This window comes from Rhinolophus hipposideros (genome assembly GCF_964194185.1).
Source record: "Rhinolophus hipposideros genome assembly, chromosome: 11".
In the NCBI taxonomy this organism is placed as follows: domain Eukaryota; kingdom Metazoa; phylum Chordata; class Mammalia; order Chiroptera; family Rhinolophidae; genus Rhinolophus; species Rhinolophus hipposideros.
Genome location: NC_138057.1, coordinates 75,125,043 through 75,150,248, shown reverse-complemented (window position 1 = coordinate 75,150,248; position 25,206 = coordinate 75,125,043). Strand labels below are relative to the sequence as shown.

Genomic DNA, 25,206 nt, shown 5'->3' with positions numbered 1-25,206 from the left:
AACCTCTGTCCATTGCCCCTGTTCTAGTCCTGGGGAGCAAAAGGAAAGAAACCTCCATCCCCTTCCATGGCCTCCTTTCCAAGTTGGAGCTGAAGTCTGTGAAACCTGATTGTCATATGTATTCTGAGTGATTGGTTCCTCTCACCTCACATCTACTAGAGTCCCCCAATCAGTTCCTGGCCCAGTATCATCAGTATGCTGTAAAAATAGAATTTTTGTTTGTGTGTCAGCTGTCACGGTCCTACCCCCGTGCATCCCTGGGTTGGGAGACAGGTCAATGTGTGCTTCGCTTTTCTTTTTTTTTTTTTTCCTTTTGAAAAGATTTTATTGGGAAAGAGGAACAGGACTTTATTGGGGAACAGTGTGTACTTCCAGGACTTTTTTCCAAGTCAAGTTGTTGTCCTTTCAATCTTAGTTGTGGAGGGCGTAGCTCAGCTCCAGGTCCAGTTGCCAGTTGCCAGTTGCATGGGGCGCAGCCCCCCATCCCTTGTGGGAGTCAAACCGGCAACCTTGTGGTTGAGAGGACATGCTCCAACCAACTGAGCCATCTGGGAGCTCAGCAGAAGCTCAGCTCAAGGTGTCGCTTTCAATCTTAGTTGCAGGGGGCGCTGCCCACCATCCCTTGCGGGACTTGAGGAATTGAACTGGCAACCTTGTGGTTGAGAGCCCACTGGGCCATGTGGGAATCGAACCGGCAGCCTTCAGAGTTAGGAGCACGGAGCTCGAGCCACCGGGCGGGCCCTGTGGTTTGCTTTCTAATGTCACTTCTGTCTGATACAATTCCTACTCCTTGGAGGCTAAGCCATGCAGTTGACCTGTCCTTTCTCCTCATCTACCTCCGTCCCTCAGGTGCAGAATGGCTTGGGAAGCACACCAGATTCTTATTCACTCCATCTCCATCCATCATCCTGGGAGCTTTTGAGGACAACATGGCATCTCAGTTCCTTGACCATCTCATCTCCAATAACTTTTTCCTTCGTTTCATTTCAGCCAGGACCCTACTCTCATCTCACATGGCTTTCATGTGAGGTTATTCATTAAGGCATCCATCTCTGAAGATAACCTCCATCTTTCTGCCTTGCTCCATCAGTGACTTCTGTTATACCTGTTCCACGACCTTCAGTTGAGTGACATGAACCTTTCCAGAATTCTCTTACCTATGCAGGATCCATTTTGTGGCCCTTTGTTTTAAGCAGTCTGAAAAGCTGAGATCTTAAACTCCTTGACCCAATCATACCTGTTTAGCAAATCTCCTTCCTTGGATTAATGGAATTGCTCACTCTCTGTATGCCTGTATCTTCACTATTCAAACTAACTATAGAAAAGTCACACAAACAGTTATATTACTATCACCATAAATTCAATCTTCATTCTCAATGGGGCCCTCAACATTGTCTGAAATTTTACCGTATTTTTCTGCATTCCAACTTACCACAACAACTATTTCAAATTCGTAGTCAAACTTGACTATAAGCTTCATGAAGGTGGAGTCCCTGTCTGGTTTTTTCACCACTGAATCTCCAGTAGCTTAATCCATAGGCACTCAATAAGTATCTATTTACTGAACGAAGAGTAGTGATAGTGGTAAGCATTTTATGTAAATTCTGGTAACTATTAGCTATATGCCAAGCTCTGTTCTATGTGAATTGTATGTATTAGCTCATTTAATCCTCACAGCCAGCAACCCAATGAGGTTAGTTAGGACTTTTATTATTCCCATTTTACAGATAAGGAACTTCAGAGAGGCAGCTTTGAAACAGATGAAATTCACTACATTTGTAAAAGGTAGAGTGGATATTCAATCCTTACAACTCGTCAGTGCTAACCATGTCCAGTTGATTACAGTTTTAGGTATGCTGAGTTTTTATGTGCCTGAGGGACACTCAGGCGGCTGTGCTTCAGGCTGGAGCTCAAAAGAAAAGTGAAAATGAAGATTAATAATTAGGGAAGGATGGGACAACCCAGTGACTTTGGAAAGCAGAATATCTAAGCGTTTTACACTCTTTGCTTTGGCAGAGCGCCTCTGACAGGCCTCCAATGGAATTGTGGTGGTACGTGTAGGAGTGCATTTGATGTTTAAGGTGCGTTCCCCCCACCCACGAGCTAGGTTAATCATATTTGAACATGGGGCTGGATCCATGGTGTATTTTTTGGTGACTTTAATACTGGGTATGGATCCCCTAGGGATGAAATTCAGCCTTGACCTTCTGTTTTTCTTTTGCTTAGGTGCATGTTTGAGAGAGACTTTCCAGACAATCTCTCAGGTAGCAGAGATACATCATTGCATTGCTTGAGTCCTTTCCCCTTCCCAAGGCTTCCTACACCGATTCCTGTTCAGAGAGAGACCCTGCAAACAATGAGCTCCGTTCTGGCCAGTCCTTATATCTTATGGAAATCTCCCTGCTGTTCTTTGTTATTTGTTTGTTTAATTTTTTAAATGTTTTTTGTTATTTTTTTGTTTTTCTTTTTTCTTCCTCCCTATAGTTCTTGAGGAAGATAGTTATCACCTCCATTTTACAGAGAATAAGCATAATAACATTTACTAAGTGTTTATTGTATGCCAGGCACCTCATTTAGTGGTTTAAAAGCATCATCCCATTCGAGTCTCACAGCAATACCATAAAACTGGAACTGTTGTACGAATGGGAAAACCAAGGGTCAGAGAGGGAGGTAGGTGTCTTGTTCTAGGATACATACACAGCAAGTTAGAGGTGGCATTTGAACCCAGGTCTTTCTGACCCAGAGGCTGAACATAAGGTTTTTTCCGTGGAAGCGGGATGCAAAGAGGAGATTTGAAGGAGAACGCTAACATTGATTTCTTTCTAACGAAGTCCAGGGGCAGGTGGACCTCACCAGGTTCCCAGCTAATCTCCGACCCAGGCCGTACCGGGGTGTGGGGTGGGGGGGTGGTTGGAAATGGCGCACATGCGCACGGCCCCCGTTGGCCCCGCCCCACGGGAGGGCTTCTCTCCAAGCTCTCGGCTCCCGGGCGTGCGCACTACATCCCTAGCCAGCGGCTCCTTCCCGGTCGGGGACTTCCGGTGCATGGGGTGCGGTTCCGGGTCGTGGTGCGACTCGGGGCTACAGGGTGGCTGCTCGGCCGGCCGGCCGGCTGCGGCGAGTAACGTGGGCATGAGGGCGAGCCCGGAGAGTAGCAGCTGAGCCGGCCAGGAGGAACGACAGCCCCCGGGGCTTGTGAGAGTGCGGAGCTCGGGCCAGGGGCCGGGAGGTGCGGGGGAGCCGAGCCCTCCCCCAAACAACGTGTCCCGGGGCCGACCCCGGCCGTAGTGTGGCAGCAGCTTCAGGTAAAGGTCGCCCCTGCCGCTGGCTCACTCTCGCTCTCCTGCGAGCCCACCCGAGGGAGGAGCCTGGCGGCCCTCCTCACGCCTCTGCTCTCGGCGCTGCCCACGGGGCGGCATGTCTGGCCCTTGCTTTGGTCTCCCGTGAGCATCCGTTTCCTGGCCGGTGCTAGAACTGGAAGCTGCGGTCTGTGAGCCTGACAGCTGGCGGGGTGTGTGGTTGTGGGAGGAGACACCGCTGGACCTGGTGATGTTGGGAAGAGGGTACTGTTGGCTCCGGCAGTCCCTGGCCCCACACTCGGCAACAGCTAGGTGTCCTAACCTTCATAACGTGAAAATCAGGTTCTTAGAGCGTTGCCTGTGTGGTCCCGGTTTCCGAGTGCCCCTTCTCCCCGTTGCCCCAAAGGGGTAAACGACCTCGCAGAGCTGTTTTTTTTTTTCTAGCTGTCGTGCTGCTGTAACTTTGATTCAGCTTTTTATTTATGGGAATGGCAAGGAGTCTTGGATCTGTTTAAGGCTGGAAAAAAAAAATGATTGTAATTTAAACAGGAGCATTTAACCGGAGGCCTAAAAGTTGACATAGAAAATGGTTAAAATTTCATTCTGCATGAACACTGGTAGTTTTTGAAGCCTGTCACAGTTCGTGGCACCGTGCAGAGCCTCATGCTGTAAAACCAAAACTAGCAAAATCCAAAACTTCCCCAGATGTGAATAGACAAATGGAGACAGGTGTTTACATGCATCAGGTAAAGCCAGCATTCTCATTCTGTGTTTGACAAGCGAAAGGGGTGGATTCCTAATTTAGACACCCACTAGAGGAGGAAAAGGAAGCCTTCCATGTTTTGTTCCTCATATACTGTGAGCCCACACAGGGTGCTCAATAAGGTGCTGAGGGAGTTCGTGATGAAGCATTGATAATTGTTTTAATCTTTTTCAGTCCATACTTGCAAGCCTGCTGGAGCCTAGGAGGCCTGCTGGTGGCCCCTTTCCCATTCAGCTTTGTGCTCATACCTACCTTCAACTACTGTGAGGCCATATTGAATGAACTCAACTTCTTCTGCACCTCCTTGTCTGGTACCTAGCCAGCTTTCCAGCCATGCTTGAAATCGCTCCCTTCCTAAATCACTCTACCCTGATCCTTTACTTTAGATAAATAGGATCTCAAATCATGTGTGTTCTTTACTTTGATCCTTGTTTCTTGTGGGACATTCTCCCTGTCTAGAAGGTTGCTGCTTTTCTGTTGCCACGTATTGAGCTGTTATCCAGGGCCCGGCTAAAAGTGGCCTCCTTCAACCAATTCAGGACAACCCCAGTCTGGAAATTACTTCTTTTCTGGATTCTTATAAACACTCATTATCATCTCTACAATTATTGCTCATAGCAAACATTCATTGACTATGGATATATATCAGGTACAATACCAGACAACGTAGAGATAAATCAGACATAGTCCTTGCTGCAGGGAGCTCAATTTAGGGAGTAATTCCAAAACAGAGTGATAAGTACATAGTGTGAGAGTTCTTTCTGGGGTACAGTAGTAGCAAAGGAGGGGGGTGCTGTGGCCAGGTAATGCTTTGTAACGTGGGGTTCACTAAGCTTTATTTATTATGTACTGGGTATTACATATAGGTTTCTCTTGTTTAATCATTTTAACCTCAATTTACAGATTAGGAAGACTCAGGATAAATTACACAGCTGGTACAAGACAGAGCCAGGATTCAAACCCAGGTCTGTCTGATACCTACATCTACGTTTTTCATTACGTGTTTTGCTTTCTTTCTCACACCATAGCTCTCTATATCAAGCACATATCGCAACAAGTATATGAGAGAAAAAATATGAATGTCAAAATTCATGGTATAGATGGTTCTTTAAATGTAGAGAGAAGACCGATCTTCCAAGGCAAGAAGGTGGTAGGTGGGTCAGCTCAGCTTTGAATATGAACGGGAAAGTCATTCTGTAGGGAATAACCAGGAACTTTGGTCAACTCCTGGTTCCTTTTCTTACTAGATTTGTGACCTTTGGCAAGTTTTTAAAATTATAAACATTATTTTCCTCAAGTATGGATTGGGATGGGGGATAATACGGACCTCATGGATGCTGTGAATATTTAATAAGCTAATGGAGATAAAGGGCCTGAAGTAATTGCTATAAAATGCAAAGGTGCAATAACTGAGGCATGGTTTTAGAGTGGTGAGTAGATCAGCATGAAACAAGCAAGCCATTGCTTCTTTTTAGTGGGGATACTGGAGGAAAAGTTGGAGGGTCAGTAGGGATCAGTGTCAGTGAGGGCTTTGAGTGTCAGGGAAGAGAGGTAAATTCCAGTTTCTGCTTATAACTTTTCCAGTTAATAAATACTTTGAGGATCTGTGATTCATTCAGCAGTGCCAGGGGAGATGTTAGACTCTGGGGATGCAAAGAGGACCCAAGCCAGGTCCCCACCTTGAGATTGTTGACATTCTAGGGGAGGAGACATTTATGTGCAGATGAATGATAGTGAAGTGCGTTAGGTATTAAGATAGCAGTCCCCACAGGGCACCAAAGAGCACAAAGGAGGGAACACTGATAATGGTAGCTAAGGAGCACTTACTATGTGCTAGCATTGTGTTCGATGTATTAACCCATTTATTTCTGTACAGGAAGGTGTATGTTAGCATCTTGACTGATTTTACAGATGAGGAAACTAGAGCACAGAGAGGTTCAATGACTTCCTTGAGTTTATGCAGCTCTTGGAACTGTGAGTAGAGGGGCTCATCTGCTAGTCTTTGGTATCTCCACTCTTCAGTAGGACACCATGTTGTTTCTTTTTTGTCATGTGGATGGGGACCCTCTGGAGAAACTTCAGAGAGGTGCTAGCCTTGAGCCATAGGTTCTGTGTGCTAGGCAGTAGGGATAATGAGGAATGAATGTGGCCGCTGTGCTCACGGAGCTCATTGCCGCCTCATCTGTCATGTTAATATATATGTATATATATATTTTTTAGTGGAGGGCTTGGTTTGCTTGTTGACTCATGAATGAAGACTTTAGAAACTGTTATACTTCAGTGGATTTATAAATACTTTAGACTCAGAATTTGTTGGGAATCTGTCATTCTGATACATAGGCCTTATTGTTAAGGGCACAGCAATAGATACCAAATTATTATATGACAAAGAATTCTGTCACATTATGTTTTCTTCCCAATGGAAGGTGCGCTGACCTTCTGTTTACTCTGAGTTTGAGGTTTTTGAGAAGTTTTAACTCACAAGTTAACACATTTCAGCTTGTGTTAAATTTAAAATAATTGAGCACTTATATTTTAGTCATTGTTAAATGTTTTTGTATACTTTATTTCCTTCATTCATCATGATTCTGTGAGACAGGTGCTGTGACCCCATTTAACACGAGTAGCCTGAGGCTTAGTATTTAAGTATGTTACCCCAGAGCCACACAGCTAGTGAGTGATAATGCCAGAAAAATTTGGCCCAAAAAGAGTGAACAAATATTTATTAACTTAGTTCTCTTAGTTCTCTTTTGAGCATCTGGGACAGACGTTGGTGAACTGGAGGGCGCAGGACCAGTCTGGAAGTGTCAGTCGCTTCTCAGCTCCAGTTGCTTGTTGCTTTGTGAGAAAGTAGGACCACTGTCCCTGGATCTTTTCATGGTTTTCAAGAGATGCTGGAAATCTGGTTTTTAAAAATATTGCCATTTAAAAAATTATCATGTAGACCAAAGCACGTTTGTGGGCTGTGTACAGACCTAGGCTGCCTGACTGTGAACTCTGATATACTCGATCGTTGAAATTTTGGTTCCTACTGTTCAAAGCAGGAGACACAACACAGGTTATGGTTATTTACCAGAAGTCTACTGGTAAATTGCCAGAATGAGGGGCTGTTGTAATTGACTCATACTGATGTCTTTGGGGAAGTGGCAGGTGAATGTTTTTATTTTATAATCAGGCTAAATTTCAAGAGGAATAGGGTTGGATAAGGAGGTGACCTTGTAATACTTTTATTTTGTGCTCTTAGTACTTTACTACCAGATCTCGTCTCTTTGGTCTGCTCTACTATACTGTCATGAAGTGAACAAGGGCGGGGGTAATTGTAAACTCTTGAGATGAAGAAATGGGAGCCCAGTGAAAGACTGTTTAATAGGAAGTACACTACATTGAGTGGGACCTGAATTCTGAATATAGGTATGCTGCTAACAGCCTTTTGATTTTGGTCAAGTCACTTCCAGATTTTTGTATCTTTTGTCCCCTCCCCATGATAACAGGGAGCTCAATTCAAGTCTTGCTGAGGTCTTTTCAGGATGCCAAGCTCTCTGTTTCTAATTGACATAATTAAAGTCACACAACTGATTACTGGCAGACCCCAGTAGAGAATGATTCAAATCTAAAATGCTGCTTCTCCTCCCCTGACGGCAGGTGAAGAGGTACTGCTCAGCTCTTCCCCCCGTTCTTTGTTCATTACTTGTTCTGGGAAAGGACCTTGACAGGCCAGGTGCTCCCCAAATGCATACTGTGCTTTGTTGAGTATATATACACACGAGATTGAAAGGGGGCATAGAGACACCCAGCATGGTGAGAGAAATATGGTCAGGGAGTTCCCAGCCCAAGAGTTTAATTTATTTTTATTTTAATAACCCACCTTCCACAAGGTGAAAATTGAAGAAATATTGGTCTTACAGATACTTGTTTTCATTCATACTCTATTGTATAAGGAAATATCATAGAATATAAAAATGAAGAAAATAAATCCTGAGCAGTCATTCAAAATTTATTAACTCTAGTTGGCAGCAGTCTAGATATATTGCGGAAGTAGATTTAATATAGGAAACACAAAATTTGAACCCAAAGAAGAAAACAGGTTTAAGTAATTGAAAGTGAGAAAAATGGGAGAAACCACTTAAAAAACAAAACTTAAATTCTGGAAACAGCAAGAATGTATTAGAATAACTATTGGAATTAAATTCTAGTAATTACTTGTGAAAGAAATTGAATGTTATGTCACATTTACCCCTGCGTACGTATATGCAGTGTTAGATTCATATCCTATACTTGACTTTACTTTTATGAATATGCTTTTATTATTGATGCAGGCAAAAGGGACTGAATTTTACACATTCAAAACAATAGCATTTTTTAGTTCCCTGTGAATTCATTTTAAAGTACTGTATTATAAATAAGTACTGTTTCAGCAGAGACATTGGTAGAAAATTGTTTGAAGGAATGGTTTTCTTCTTAAAACAAAATAAATTTTTAATCTGAACTTTAGTTGCTGACATGAGAGATCAGCAAAGAACTGAGGTGCAGAGTTGAATCTTGAAGCAATGTGAGGTGAGGCTTTGGAGTCACACCCACCTGGATTTGAATGCTGGCTCTGTCAGTTATTAATTGTGTGACCTGGACAATCTTCAAATGAGGACAATGCTGCCAATCTCATGCACTACTTGTGAGGATTAAAAGAAAGAACATACGTCAGTACCGTGTACCGTGATGCTCCTGGAAAGATGAGGATACCAGCATCCAGGGTCACAAGCCATTCCGATGTTAAAGTAACAAGAAATGATTCTGTGGAGTGATTGTGAGGAGTGAGACTCATCTGCATGTCTGGATCATGAAATTTGTCTTCTTAATTCCTAGTTGTTCTGTGTGCATTACTCAGGACACCTACCAACTGTGCACGGTCGAGAAAATGGTTTCAGTTTGCTCTTTCTAGGCTATTAAATGAACTGATTTGTTAAATAACAATGAATACCTCCAATTGCTTATATTACCTTTTTGTGTGCCCGTGACTACCAGTTGAAGTTTTTAGAACAAGGGATACTATGTTCTGCTGTCCCCATCTTACAAATGCTATAACTGAAGCTTAGAGAAGTAAAGTGACCCAAGGTAGAGAGCTAAGATAATGGCAAGGGTAGGATTTGAATCCTTGATTTTTCCTTTAGTGCTTTTGTCTCTATTCCATGCTGTTCTAGATTTGGATATTAGAATTGGCCCTTGTTTTGGGACGGTGACCAACCATGGCCCTTCTTACTCATTTACACTTACTGCCTGCAAAAAGTTGTTATTGATTATATTGTGCAAGTGTTTGGTTGTAGGTGTAATTTTATGATCTGAAGTTTAAAGATTTAACAGAACTCTAATAATACTCATTCCTGGCAGAGGTTGGTGGCGAGATGATCACTCACATTGTTAGTGGGAATATAAATTGATAAAACTGTTTTGGAAAAACTTTTGGCAATATTTATCACAAGTCTTAAAAAAATAAGTCACACTTGCCTTTTGAGTTTGTGATTCCATTTCTAGGAATCGTTCAAGAAATAATCAGAGATGTAGGAAAATACATTTTTTTTTAAAGATTTTTATTGGGGAAGGGGAACAGGACTTTATTGGGGAACAGTGTATACTTGGAACTTTTTTCCAAGTCAAGTTGTCCTTTCAGTCTTAGTTGTGGAGGGCGCAGCTCAGCTCCAGGTCCAGTTGCTGTTAGTTGCAGGGGGCGCAGCCCACATCCCTTGCAGGAGTTGAAACAGGCAACCTTGTGGTTGAGAGGATGCGCTAACCAGCTGAGCCATCCGGGAGCTCAGCGGCAGCTCAGTTCAAGGTGCCGTGTTCAATTTTAGTTGCAGGGGGCTCTGCCCACCATCCCTATGGGAGTCGAGGAATTGAACTGGCAACCTTGTGGTTGAGAGAGGCCCACTGTCCCATGTGGGAATCGAACCGGCAGCCTTTGGAGTTAGGAGCATGGAGCTCTAACCGCCTGAGCCACCGGGCCGGCCCCTTAGGGAAATATTCTTGTTCAAAGATGTTCACTGCAGCAGTACTTACAATAGCAAAAATTAGAAACAACTTTGTTATTTAACAAAGTGTTTAGAGAAATTATGGAAAAGCCATAGAATGGAAATACTGTGCAGTCACTTGAGATGTTTTAGAAGAATTTTAGTGACATGTTAAATGCTTATGTGACATGAAATGAAAAAGGGTGTAAAACTATGTAAAGTGTGGTCCCAATTATGTCAAACATAAGGGAAAAAAGGAAATAGGTGGTAAGATGATAGATAGGTCTTTATGCTTTTCTCTGTTTTCCAAAATATTCTCTGATAAATTTTTTTTTAATAAAAAATAATTTTAGTTTAAACTTAATATTAAAAAACATGAGTAGAACCAGTGAACACCATTTTAACCAAAATGGTGTTCACTAATGCAGATGGTCTGAAATTATAAATGGATTGTATTTTCAAGTTAGTTTTCACGTCAGTTGTTTTACACTTAGAATATGGTTTCATGGATCTTGACAAATGATGTTGAGGTTCCCAGGCTAGCCTTCCTCTCCTCACCCCCAAATTCTATTTAAGACAGTAGTTATGGAAAAAGAGTTGTGTTCATGGTGGTAGCAGTGTCCCAGTGCTGCCATCACCTCTGGGACAGTGAGTAGTCCTGTGACAGGTCTGTATTTCAGAGAGCGCGTACTCCTGTCTCTGTGAACTTGTTTTGTGAGTTGAATGCATGGCTATTGGGAAGTACTTCCTAGATATGGAAAATCAGAAGTGTGAATTTCTATTTGACTTTTTTTGGTAAGAAAAAAATTGAAGATCACAGTTCGGATTTTAATTTTTCTGTAACTATTCAAAAAGTATGATTATTAAAAGTCATGATGAATTGGTGCCTTTTACTCTTTTCTAATTGTCATATATTTCCTAATTGAAATTGCAATGGTTTCAACACATATAGTTAAGCATGATGGCAGTTAGGTTTTCTTTCCCTAATGTACTTGGTAATTCTCCTATATACAATATTAAAAAGCATGCAGAAATTTTAACGAACTATTTACACATATTTAAATTAGGGAAATACCAGGCAAGATGTTTCTTTTTGTAAACTGCTTCTGTCCAAAGCATTCTGTATATTATCAGAATGAAAAATGACAGCACTTTGTCATCTGTTCAAATTGATATTGCACTCTTTGCAATGACAGCTGAAAAGGCCCACAGGTGCCATATAAAGAGGTGACCATGTTGTCATATTTCATTTCGGCATCCCTCTGCAAAGCCATAATTACCTAATTAGGTTGTTAATTAGGAGATTAGCATTTTACTATATTGATAGAATGCTCTTTACTGGCGTGGGGCTAGATACACATTTGTCTGCCCTAATTTATAATCTCTGCCTTTTTTGTACTTATTTATTTGCTTATGTTCCTGATGTAGGGCAATTCAGTTTACCCAAGAAGCAGTTTGTTTACAAGCTAATGAACTTTTGATCACTGGATTAAAGTTGCTGTTAAAATAGGAACAGAGTTAAAAGGGTGGTCACAGCCCCAAAATGATAATAAAAATTCTGAGTTGGTGTAACTTGTATTCTCGTTAGCATAGGCAACAAACACATGATAAGAAATATAATTGTTGGTATAAAAATATCAAAACTACAAATACTAAATCTGATATATATATAGAGAGATTTCTATACCCTAGAGTAGACAAAGGAAATTATCTTTAATAACAAACCCCTGTCATTTATAAAATATGTTAAGTATTTTGAACGTAGTTCAGAAACTGAAGCTCGTTTAATGACTTCAGAACAAATACATTCAGTTTCCAGTTTAGTCTTCCTTAGATAGTCATCATGCCTCAGGGTTTATTTCATTTGTACCTTCTGTCCATTAGTCTGTGCTGGGAACATTCTCTTCCCACAATCTTTGCAGTCCTGAGTGCTTGTGGAATTTGAAGTATTTCAGAGTAACCTTCACATGGTGAGCTATTGGGAGTAAGCAGCGCGATCGCATTCAACATTTTTTGGGGTGGGAGAGGGGTGGTAAAAAACCCAGTTTCCATCCATTTTCACTTCAGTGCGTGATTTGACTATAATGTTTGTAATTTGCATTAAATGTACTTTTTCTACTGTTTCCAGTTAAGGAGATTAAAAGTTTTATAACAATGTTAGGAGCACCATTCCCACTGAGGTAGTTGAACTCCTTTTGATTATATTTGGTAGTAACTGTTAAAGTTGTAGAAAGTGCATAGTGCCTAAGTCCTTTTTCTCCACGGTTCTGAAGAATTGCATTTGTTTATATCTAATTTTCTTTAAAATTTAAAAACTTATTTAAAAACATTTTTATATGAAGAAAATATCATATGTAAAATCTTCCATTCAGTGAGTTAAGATTTTTGCTTAATTGTAATCATTTATTCAGTCAGTTGTTGCTGACTGTATATTAGGCACTAGGCATATGTCTGGGAATTAAGCAGTGAAAACTATACACAACACTGCCCTCGTGGGTCTTGCAGTCTAGTAGTGGAAAGTACAGCCTAGTTTGAGAAGTGTAACCTACCTTGAGAAGTATTATAGTAATGAAAGTAGAGCTGAGTATGGAGGGGTACCTTCTCTGGACTTGATAAGGTCACACCTTTCTGGGCACAGGATGTCTACATTGGGATCTGAAGGGTAAAGGAGACAGTGATGTCTAAGCCAGGGGGAAGGGCAGAGAAGAGTGTTCTAAGGCTTCAAGAAAACAAAGTTAAGTGTGACTGGAGTAGGAAGGACTAAGATGGTACTTTATGAAGACGGGGCTGCAAAGGTAGGCAAGGTTCAGTTCTATGAAAGAGTTGGGGAAGTCACTGAAGGATTTTCAGACAAGTTAAGAAACAGTGGCTATAGCCTAGGTGAGAGATGTTAGTTTGGTTAGTTTATGGGAGTTAAAAGTGAATGAAATCTAAAGAGGAGTCAAAGGAAGGTCATTAAATGGCTGTAGGCTTCATGGAAAGAAAGGGGTCAAGGATTCTAATTTGGATATTCTATTTGTTTTCTAATTTTAAGTATGGGAATATGTGTTTGAGTACCTCATAAAGACGAGGTTCATGAATCGTATTTTCCAATATGACCCCAAAATGTATAGTACTAGCAATTAGTTTTCTTTCAGATGAATTGGGAAAGTACTAATATTTGAGTATCACTTTTGGGCCCTGCATTGTGACAGCTACTTTACGAGGTATGTCATAACATCTTACAGAGACCCAGTGAAATTGTGACTTGCCCAGTTTTCTCAGCTCCTGTGTGGTGGAATTGCAAGCACCCCAAAGCTCTTGTGTTTTATTGTATGCTATGTTGCTCTTTTTCCTTTATCCCCTTCTGTTGGTTTGTTCCAAAGTGAAGTGAATGACATCAAGGCCAGGTAGCTCTGTGTGTTGCTGACAGAAGTACCGTGTTAACTCTGTGGCATCCGTCTTAGGGCCCCACCCACTCTGAGGTGGATTAAAGCAGCGCCTGGGGCTTTGGGAGGAGAAGCTGCTCCTGCGCATGCACCAGTGTCTGCTTCAGCAAGTTAAATTTTGTTGGCATTACCGACCCTGAGATTGAATCTCCCTTAACTAGAACTGTAGATTAGCTGCACCCACACAGGGTCGCTAACATTACATGAAAGTTCTCTTCCTTTGGCCAGCGGAAGAGACTTGGAAACTCCCGTTTTTGCATGAGGAATTTGATATCCCTTTGATGCAGTCAACTTGTGTTACAAATTGTTTAAAAATATTTGTGGTTACAGTTGCAAATACTGTTCAGTTAAGTTAGTTGTTGGTATCCTTGTGTGGGGATCACCTAAACTGGAAGAAATCTGGGATGCAGCATGGATTCTAGCCGTCCTATGTTTCTACTTCCCCTTTTAAAATTGGGATATAATTCACATGCCATAAATTCACCCTTTCCAAGCGTACAATTCAATGATTTTTAGTATATTCACAAAGTTGTATAACCATCACCACTATCTAAAACCAAAACATTTTTGTTACCCAAAAAGAAACCCCACACCCATTAGCAGTCACTCCTCATTCCTCGTTCCCCCAGCCCCTGGCTACCATTAATCTATTTTCTATCTCTATGGACCTGCCTATTCTGAACCTTTCGTATAAATGGAATCATACAATAATGGCATTTTGTGTCTGCTTTCTTTTACTTAGCATGTTGTGGCATGTATCAGTATTTCATTTCTTTTTATTGCCGAGTAATATTCCATTGTATGGAAATAGGAAATACCACATTTTGCTTATCCATTCATCAGTCAGTGGAGGTTTGGATTGTTTCCACTTTTTGGCTATTGTGAATAATATTGCTCTGAACACCATGAACATTCCTATCCAAATTTTTGTGTGAATGTGTTTTCAGTTTTGGGTATATACCTTATAGTGGATTGCTGGGTTATACAAGTGACTCTGTTCAATATTTTGATAAACTGCCAGACTGTTTACAAAAGTAGCTACGTCATTTTACCTTCTAGCAGCAGTGTATAAAGTCTGCCCCCTTACTGCTTTTGCTGTCTTCAGGCTCTGTGTTGGCTCTGGTCTGAGCTGGAAGCAACCTTAGGTCCTAGGAGTTCCATGAGCTTTTGTCTTTTTTTCTCCCCTTCTGTCTTGATAAACAGGAAATTTTTACATTTTTCTCTGTTCAGCCAGGTTCATTCTACAAGGATATGTGTACCAGGCCTTATTTCAGGTATTAGTGATAGGAAGCCAAATAAGGCTTTTAGTCCTTTCCTCTCAAGGACTTCATAATCCAGTAGTTGTAACTTCTTACTAGGAAATGAGAGGAGAGGGGAAAGCCAGTGACAAAAGTAACTGCTTAGATACTTGTGAAATTCCACAGAAAACGGATCCTAACTTTAGAACTTAGGCAAAGATTGACTGTCTTGGTTTTCACAGCTTCTGGCGTTTCTTTTTTCAGCCCATCCTTTAACTATTGCTGTTTCTTGGGTTCCCTTGATTACTGTTCTTCTTTTTTACGTATTCTTCCTGGGTAAGCTCATTCACATCCATGGCTTCATCTGTCATTAATGTGTCGATGTGTTCCAAATTTGTTAAGATCTTTTTCCAAGGCTTTGGGTTTCCATACCACTTCATGTGTTGTCTTCTGCGTTTGCTTAGACCTTTCTCCTAAGCTATCATAATGGTTTGCATCATGATGGATCTCTGGGTAATCTGTAGACATCTCAAGCTCACTGTGTCTGAAACATAATTCCTCATTTCCCCTCTCCCTGTTAAGCGGTTCCTACTTTTGAGTTCACAGCTTCATTTGTTGGCACTGTCATGCAAGCCATAAACTTTCCCCTTCTCCTTAACCCTCCACATCCGCTCAGTCACCAATTTCTACCAATTTTGTCTCCTAAATATTTCTTAAAATCACAGACCTATCTTTCACGGCCTTACTTCAGATTTCATTATCTCTTCCCTGATTTGTAGTCATAGCTTCATAACTAATCTTGTCTCTTGTCCATCAGATTAATCTTCTCTGCAGTTTCCAGAGCACTCTCCGAAATGTGGTTTTAGTTACTACTGTGTTTCCCCAAAAATAAGACCGTGTCTTACATTAATTTTTGCTCCAAAAGACACATTAGGGCTTATGTTCAGGGATGTCATCCTGAAAAAGCATGCTTGGGCTTATTTTCCGGTTAGGTCTTTTTTTTCTTCTTCCGGTTAGGTCTTATTTTTGGGGAAACACGGTAAATACATATTCTTCTGTTTCTTGTTTTAGTGCCTTGTCTCATGCTGTCTCTTTACTTGGAAGAGGTAAGTTTGTCTTTTTGACCCTTCTTCCAACTATGCAACCAACTTCTCATCTTTGAAGATTCATTTTAGACCAGGGAAGACTAGCAATAACAATAATTACAAACATTTGTATATTGCTAACCATGGGCCAGGCTCTGTTATACACACATAACATACAAGTATATAAATCTGTCCAATCCTCACAACAGTCCTGTGAGGTAGGCACCAAAATTATTTCCGTTTCCAGCTGAGGACCAGGAGACACAGAAATTGTGCCTTTCCCGAGATCCCACATTGAGTCAGTGGCTGTATCCAGATTTGAAGCCAGGCAGTCTGATGCTCGATTGCTTTCCTACCTACCGTTTCCCAACTTCCTCAATTCCCTCCGCTTCCTCTCCTCCAAAGGTTCGTTGTCCTTTCCCTGCTTCTGCGATAACCCGTGCCTGGCCTGATGTGCATCTGAAGTCCATAGGACAGATCTGGGGAAAATTTTATTTCAAACATTTCTGATCAAGGAGCCAGCATTATAGATGATTTAATTGCCAGCTCTTATTTTTCCTCTGTTCTTAAGGTTATAAAACTACCTGGCAAAGTTAGTGCAGTTTTGTTAATAACAAGAAAAACACTTGACCCTTTATCAAAGTTACGAAAGTTGGAAGTGATCACTACCATTATTTTGATCTTAGTCATGTCTGTGAAGCCTTGTCTGAGTATCCAGATTCATTTACATATTTTTTTCTGTGTGTTTCCATACATAGTAGTTTGTTATAGAATCCTCTAGCATTGCTCACATTCTTTACGGTGACCATTTGTGTGCCTGTCTTTTCCCTCTTGTTTGATTGGAAGCCTTTTGGGGCTAGGGACTGTGATTTACGACTTTATACCGCTAACTCCCAGCATGTAGTATGTGTTCCTGCATGTTAAATGTATAGGTAAGTGTGTTTATATCCATACCTAGACTAGTGAGAGAAGGGGATTAAGAAGAATGTGATGCAGGAGACAAACTGCAAATTTGAGGCAGCAGATTGTAATCGTTATGAGCCAGGCTTTTCCCGGCTCCCCTCCCCCCACCTCTTGCTAGTTAAGTGGCCTTGGGTCTCAGCTGACTGATTTGTAAAACATGAATAATAATAGACTCTACCTCATAGTTTTGTAAGTGACATAAGTGCTTACTAAATAAATAAGTAACCTTCTGGAATCCAGATAATTGATTATTCTACTTAAATTGTATTTTGTGAAACACTTCCACCCTAACTTCATAACATTATAGGCAGAATGAAGCCAGTCTGCTGCCCTGTCCTCCTGTTTGATCAATGTGGTGATGGTTTAAAAAACAAAAGAAGAACATAGTCTACAAGGTTATAAAAAATACCCGGCAAAGTTAGTGCAGTTTTGTTAATAACAAGAAAAGCACTTACCATTTATCAAAGTTACGAAAGCTCCATTCAAATGAAAGTACAAAGCATCTTTCAAAGTCACATAAAAATAGTTTAGGGATTATCTCCTACTTTAGATTTTCTCTTTGCTGTCCTCCACTCATTAGGAGTTAAATGAATGAGTGTCATAGTTGACATTTCCCTTCCAAAAGGATTTAGTTAGAACAAGAAAAGTCAATAATATTGCATCTTGGGTTCGTATAGTGCTTTTTTGCTTTTTGTAAGTATCCCCATAAACTGGCTAAGCAGGACTAGATTATGGATATTTCACTGCTGGGGGAACAGCGAGGCACTGACTTGCTTGAAGTCATCCCATAGCTAGTTCCTAGGCAGGCTAGAGACAATAACCTGAAATTCCAGATGTGTTTACTAACTTGTGTTTACTAACTTTCACTCTTGTAGTTTTAGGAACCAGTTTCTATACATAATGGCATTAAAAATACAGGTGGTCATAATGCCCATTCAGATCGGTCAACATGATTTACCTTCGTAGAAGGTTTGCTGCCAAAATCTTAGTACTATTAAAATCTTTGTCAAAAAAGGATTTCCTTGTACGTGTATCCTTGGAGTCTGAACCATGGTAGAGTAATAAAAGTAAAACATGCAGTGGAATTCTTCTGACCTTTGAGGGAAAACAGTATGAATCAGAAACACACACAACTTTTTATTAGGACTTCAGGGTAAACTCCCAGTCTCCTCTTCCTCTTCCTCCTCCTCCTCCTCCTCCTCCTCCCCCACCACAAGCGATTGGTATAGAAGTTGAGAGCAGAAAAGACCCCTTTTACAGTTCACCCTGCCCATAAAACAGATGCGAAAATGGATGGATGTGCAAAACAGGTTTAAAGAAGTGACTTGTCCGAGACCGTGTAATTAGGTCCCTGGTAATTAGGAAATTGGAATTCAGGTTTCCTGAGTGGTGGTTGCAATAAACTGTGTTGCTTCCCTTAACTGATGATGTGGTTAACCTGAGAGCCAGGTAAATGGAAACATAACTCTATTGAATGATTCTTCTTGTTTAAGCAAACGTCAGGCATCGAGGAAACAGTAAAAGGAAAATAAATCTTAGACTGTAGCGGGAGACCTATCTATTGAACGAGCACCATGGATAAAGGGCCTTTTTTTTGGAAAATCATGGCACAACCTTTTGGGAACAAGAAAGATTCATTTGTTTATCTATTCATTCCACACTGAGCTCCTACTGGATGCCAGCCACATTCTGCTAGAAACTGGCGGCACAGTGATGAATAAGACAGTGTCCTTAAGGAGCTTACAGTTTAGAAGAGAAAAACCAACATAGAAACAGATGATTATTTAAGAAAACACTGTGATTAGTTTGCGCATTCATTCATTCAATCCTTAACATAGCAGCCAGAGAGATCCTTTTCAAATGTGAGTTAGACCGTATCACTGCTCTGCCTCCAATCCTCCGGTGAGTCTCCACTTTACTTGGAGTAAAGGCAGAGTCCTTAGAATGGCCTGCGGTAGATTTGTGCGCTCTGCCTGACATCAGCCTCTATTACTTGCTTCCTTGCCAGACTCCTTGTTTCTTCTTGAATAGTGCCAGGCATGCTCCCTCCGATTGCATTTTCCTCAGAAGTCCACATGGCTTGTTCTCTCATCTCCTTTTAAACGTTAACTCAATGTCACTTGGCCACTTGGCAAAGCATTTCTTGACTTTGTTTACAATTGCAACTGTGGCTCCACCCACCTAGCATGCTGTCTCTCTTCCCTGCACTATTTTTCCCTGTAGCACTTCTAACTTAGTGTATAATTTATTCATTTTGTTTGTCTCCCACATTGGAATGTGAACCCCATAAGGGCCGGACTTTGTTTCCTGCTGTGCTCTCTGCAGCTAGAACAGTGTCTGGCTCATAGTAGGCATTCAGTAAATGCAGGCAGAATGAGTCCATTCAGCAGGCACATAGCACCTACTACTCACAGGCCATGTGCTAGAATGCTGCTTACTTTGTAGAAGTGGTGGCAAACTGCAGTGCAGCAAGACCACAAAGAAGAGAGCAGCTAACCCGGTCTCTGGGTTTCATTAAGGAGGTTTCCTGGAAGAACTGACCATTGAGCTGGATTTTGAAGAATGAGTAGGAAGTAGTCAGGTGAAGAAGGGTGAACAGGCTTCACATCAAAAGGGGTAAGTTTGAAGGAGTACAACTTGTCGTGATTGTGGTAACTTGAGCTTTGGTTCTCCGTGGGGTGGGTTAAAATTTCAGTAAACAGATATTAGGAGCTGAGCTTTGTTTGGTGCCTTAGAAGATTTGCCCATAGATTTTATTAGTAGCAAAGTCGTATAGTTTAGTCTCAGTATAAATGACACTTGGGGTCAGGTTGGATGTTACCACAAATGTACTGGCTCCACACAACACATCACTGCAGGGTTTCTCAATCAGCACCATTGATACTGACATTTGGGGGAATATAATTCTTTATTGTGGGTGCTTCCTGTGCCTTGTAGGATGTTTAGCAGCATTTCTGGCATTTACCTTCTAGATCCTAATAGCACCCGCCCCTATTGTGACAACTAAAAATGTGTCCAGACATTGTTAAATATCCCCTGGGGAGCAAAATTGCCTTCCAGTTGAGAAACGCTGCATTACTGTTGGTGGTTTCGAGGGATTCCTGTCTTCAGCGACTTTACAAGGGATGGGGGGAGAGAGAGATTTATACCTTCACAGAGTGACTGCATTTCTGAATCTAGAATTGGAGAAAAATTTGGCAATTCCTTAAACATGATGTTCATGTAACTAACTGTACTGAAGGTAGAAATAAAATGCCTTTAAAACAGTTTGGACCCTGGGAGCTGGAGAAGGGTTGACAGAGGATGAGATGTGAGAGTTGCACTTAAAAGAGGAAAGTTTGCATTGGGCGAGAAGGGCACATTTTAGATAAAGGGAGTATCATGACCAAAGGCTGGCAGACTGTCCTAGTAGTCCTGGGAATTGCATGCTGGGAAGAAGGCAGGTGAGTGAAACTGGGTTGTGAGAGCCTTAAATGTTGTGTATGAAGGTAAAGGAATTAGGCTGTTTTCCCACACTATATATTTTCATTTCTATTGCTGCATAACTGGTCATCACAAACTTAGTGGTTTAAAACAAAACAAATTTATTATCCCTCAGGGGGTCAGGAGTCATGGCTTCAGCTGGGTTTTCAGCTGAGGCTACCAAAGGGATGAAATTAAGGTATCAGCTGGCTCCATCCTCACCTCAAAGCTGGAGTAGGGAAAGACCTCTGTCCGGGCTCCCTCAGGTTGTCGGAATTTCCTTGTGGCTGTATAATTGAGCTCCCATTGTCTTGCTCCCTGTTGGCTGGGACCACTCTCAGCTCCTAGATGCCGCTCTCAGGTCCTTGCCATGTGTAGTTCCATAACGGCTGATTGCTTCTTCAAGACCAGCAGGAAAATCTCTCTGGCTTAGAATCCCTCTTCATTTGCCTGGGATGTAGTCTTACATAATGGAAAATAATCTAGGGAGTGACTCTCTTATCACCTCTGCTGGCTAGCGGCAAGTCAGGTTCCACTCACACTCAAGGGAGGGCATAACCCAAAGGTGTGGCTACCAAGAGCCAGGAGTTTCTGGAGCCATCTTAGCAGTCTCACTACCATATACACTTCAGCTCCATGAAAACAGTGGCCGAGTCTCCATTTTTTGCTCAGCATTGTATCTCCAGTGCCGGTACATATTAAGTGCTTTATAGATATTTGTCAAATGAATGAAATCAATGAATGAGTATTTGAGAGACAGTTGAGTGCTATTTGTGGGTTCAGCTCCTTTTACGTTGAGAAGCAGTCAAGTTTCTTTGGTGCTACTAATTTCTTCACTCTAGATAAAACTAGAAACATTTTCACCTGAAATCTTAAAAGTAAAACCTAAAATTATTTGTTTATTGTCACAAGTGTCAATCAAATCTATTATGTCTGAGAGACAACAGCCATTAGAAAAATAATTTAGGGCTCCATTGCACCAAACTATAATAGCAGATTTCTTCTAACAGCCAGAAGTGTTGGCAGGTTTGGAGTTTTGGGGGTGGTGGGTGGTTAGGCTGTCTGAAGTTTATTGCTAGCTAATAAACAGTATTTCAAAGCACTTTGAATACTTGATTGTTTTTAACAGTGGCATAATAATAGAGATTTTAGTCTAACTAGTGTTTACAACTTTATATATAGTTTGGTGTTACTAGTAACTACAGTTCTTCATACTTGTCATAGGAGACATCTATTAAGAAAAACTTAGGTCTTGAGTTGTCTATTGATAAAGTGCCATTTTATCTTCACAAAAATCAGACATTTTTGACACCACACTCTTTTTCTATCTTGTGTTCAGTCTGGGGTTTTGATAAAACCTGTATGTGCCGGGGGTACCAGAAGCCACAAAGGAAGCATTGCACATCTTCCTGGAATGTCGATTTTAGTGATACATTAAAAAATAAAACATTTGTTTCTATTAAAACAAATATAGGTGCAGTATATTACAGGACAGCATGCAGAATATGAATGAATTCCAAAACAGTTTCTTAGAGCATATTGCTTTAGGTGGCTCCCCTAGATTCTGTCCTACTGTGATTTATGGTCACCTGCCTTTCAGGTGTGTCCGTGGACAAGTCTGAGAGGCGCTGTACTGTACCAGGCTCCCCTTAACTGGATCGCGGCAGATGGTAAGATCAGAGACGTTTCAGGTGGAGGTTAGTGGCACAAGGAAAGAAAAATCAAGGGTCAGGGTTTCTTTGTCCAAAGGAGACATTTGTTAGAACAAAAGGCCTGGTCTGCTAGGTTGGTGGCAGTCTGGCTGGTCCCAGATGTCCTTAGTCACTCATCAGGGGGCCTCAGCAGACAAGCTGGAATGACACCTGAGCCTCTCCAGGTAGTCTTTTATCCCAAGCTTCTTCTCATGATTCAGATGTGTTCCAAAGAAGGCAGCAGCAGAAGCTGCAAGGTCTCTGCAGGTTAAGGGTCAGAAGTCCCACAATATTACTTCCACTACATTCTGCTGCTTAAAGCAAATCAGTGTAAGCCAGACTCAAGGGGTGGGGAAATAGACTCCATCTCTTGATGGGAGGAGCTGCAAAGACTGGCCTTTTAAAAATCCACCATATGACCTTGAAAGTTGCTTAACTCCTTTAAGCCTTAATTTTTTAAACCTATAAAATGGGGATAATAATACCTACCTCCTGGGCTGGTTGTAACGATGAGATATGTTGTTACATGAAAAGTACAGCTGATAGTAAGAGCTCAGTAAACGTCATCTATTACTGTTCTCCTTGTTTCTGCCTAATGAAAGCTTAGCCATCCTTAAATGCGACCTTCTTTCCTGAAGCCTTCTGTAATTTTCTTGTCTCTTGGAAAACATATTGTCTTAGCGCCTCATTTGATGGTTACTATGTATTGCCTTATGTTACTGTAATGTCTGTACGGGACATAGCTCATCTGCTCAGGCTTGTAAGCCTCTGGAGGGTGCAGGCCAGTGTTCAGATAATTTTTTGTAGGATTCCTAGTGCCTAGTTCTGAGTGATGTTTACTGAATGAATCCCATATTATTCAAAAGATACAAGCATTTCTTTTTTGTTGTTTTAATTTAGTAAGTACTTTTAGTCAAAATACAGAATAAAAATGTGATAGGAAAAATTAAACTCCAGATATAGGGCCTCACTATTTATTGTTTGTTGAAATTAGGCATATTCACATAGAAGATTTTAATTCCCCAAGGGGGAAAAAACTTAACTTTTTGCTGGTTTGAAAAATAAATGAAGATTTAATTTGGAGTCAAATTGGAGAAAGAAGAGATTTAAAAGCAATAAAGTGCATTTTATTTTAATGGTCATTTCAATTATTTTCAAATTGCAGGAGGTGTGAATGCTGAACTTTAGATCAAAGAATGTTGAAATCTTAGTAAAAAAACAGGTCTGTTGGTTTTTATAAATGGAAGACTGCGTCTAACAAAAAGGCTTTTGTCTTTCTAACTTGTGATCATTCCCTGTAGTGCAGAATAAATGTGGGTGCTTCTATAACACTCTTAAGGAATCCTGTGTAGGAATCAGATTTAACTTGCCTAATGCTATAGCATGAAGTGGGGGTACAGTGTGGAAAGGTAAAAAAAAATAATCTGGCATCTGCTGTTACATGTTGTTAACTCCCTCAGCAGACGTTAAATCATTTCAAGTACAGTAATAGTGTGGGAGGTAAATTAACTAACCATTAACAATCTTATAAATACACAATTAACATGCTAACATTTATATGACACATTGATGGGGCAGCAGTAATTTTTGATTGTGAGTTTGCAGACCTTTGAGAAGCCTCGGGCTGTTTGTTGCTCATTCAGACAAGTTTTCACAGATTGCAGGTGAGGAGATTTGGAGTCTGTGTCTGGCAGAGAGGTGAGTTGTAGGGAATGTTTGGAAAGTCCAGAAAGGGGAATTTCCTTTTAACCATTGGCTGAACTTGAGCATTTTAAGTCATGTCGCTGCCTATCTCAGGTGCTCAGGGAGTAAAGAAGTATAGGGAGGGCCCATTTGTTTACAGTGGGGTTATTTAAAGAAACACGGAATATTTCAAGTATGGACTTTGTAGCTGAAGTTGCATGAATCTCCGGACTTCCAAAAAGATACAGACCTACCTGAGAATTTAAAGTATACCCTTCTTATGTGGTTTTAGGTCAGCACTCTGAAGTTTGTTTCATGTGTAAAATGTGACTTATATTTGAACAACCGTTTTGTGCGCTGCTCATTTCTTGCTATTGTACAAATCACTGTTGCATTAGTGGGGAAGTAGGTTAAGGGTCTAGTCTACTGTATAACACGTTTACTATCTTGCATTTTCAAAAGACCCGTGGAATAAATTTCTCTCAGGGTCCAAAACCCAAAGAGCTCACTCAACAACATGATTTTTAAAATCATGTTTGTTATGACTGTTATAATTCTTTGTTCCTCTTTGTTTAGAGAGGGTGTATAATGATTAAGATCCCAAGCTCTTGCCTTTGATTCTTGGTTTTATTACTTGTTAGCTATCTGGCTTTGGGCTTTTCTTTTCTGTACCTCAGTTTTTTCATTTGTAAAATGGGGATAAAAATAGTAAGTATCTTACAGGGTTGTTTTGAGAATTCTATGAATTAATCCATCTAAAAAGGAAAGAACAAGTCTAGCTTTTGTAATAAGGTTAGCGATTCTAATTGCCTTTTGCTTCTGGGATTCTGCAGTCTGCCTGTAGCAGACGTGTAAGATCTTACGGCATGCATTGGCTAATGGATTCATCCTGAGTTAGCTGCCCTTAGCCACTTTTGTCATCTACTTTTTTACTGTGTCTGATTTTTTTTTTTTTTTTTATGAGGAAGGGGAGCTTTATTGGGGGACAGTTTGTACTTTCAGGATTTTTTTCCAAGTCAAGTTGTTGTCATTTCAATGTTAGTTGTAGAGGGTGCAGCTCAGCTCCAGGTCCAGTTGCCATTGTTAGTTGCAGGGGGCGGAGCCCACCATCCCTTGCGGGAATTGAACCGACAACCTTGTGGTTGAGAGGATGCGCTCCAACCAACTGAGCCATCCGGGAGCTCAGCGGGTGCCGAGTTCAACCTTAGTTGCAGGGGGCGTTGCCCACCATCCCTTGGGAGACTCGAGGAATTGAACTGGCAACCTTGTGGTTGAGAGCCCACTGGCCCATGTGGGAATCGAACCCGCAGCCTTCGGAGTTAGGAGCATGGAGCTCTAACCGCCTGAGCCACCTGGCCGGCCCCTGATGTTTTTTCTTGTAAGCCATTGCAAATGCAGTTTGAAGGGTATAAGTGTATAAAGTTATTAAAAATATACTTGTATTAAGACTTGATACCCATTAAACCTATAAAATTTAGTCCCGTTTGGGGCAAGTATCAGGTTACCATAGCAGGTTGCGTGATCATTAGTGAACACAAATGGTTATGTAAAGTGGTAATAAGCATCCAAATTGCACCTGGAAGCACAGTTAGCCT

At 41.1% G+C, this 25,206-nt stretch overlaps 1 protein-coding gene across 11 annotated transcripts in view; it reads left to right on the top strand.

Moving 5' to 3' along the window:
• The first annotated feature begins 3,018 nt into the window (after window positions 1-3,018).
• MAPKAP1 (MAPK associated protein 1) overlaps window positions 3,019-25,206 on the top strand; it is a 217,820-nt gene continuing 195,632 nt past the window's right edge. For 2 of the 11 annotated variants that reach the window (XM_081066338.1, XM_081066334.1), the window contains exons 1-2: window positions 4,237-4,373; window positions 4,966-5,027. The gene's annotated coding sequence lies outside the window, so the exon portion shown is untranslated. Of the gene's footprint in view, window positions 3,306-4,236; window positions 4,374-4,965; window positions 5,028-21,837; window positions 21,908-25,206 lie in introns of those variants that run through there. The other 9 variants (XM_081066335.1, XM_081066328.1, XM_081066333.1 and 6 more) reach the window with 8 other exon arrangements.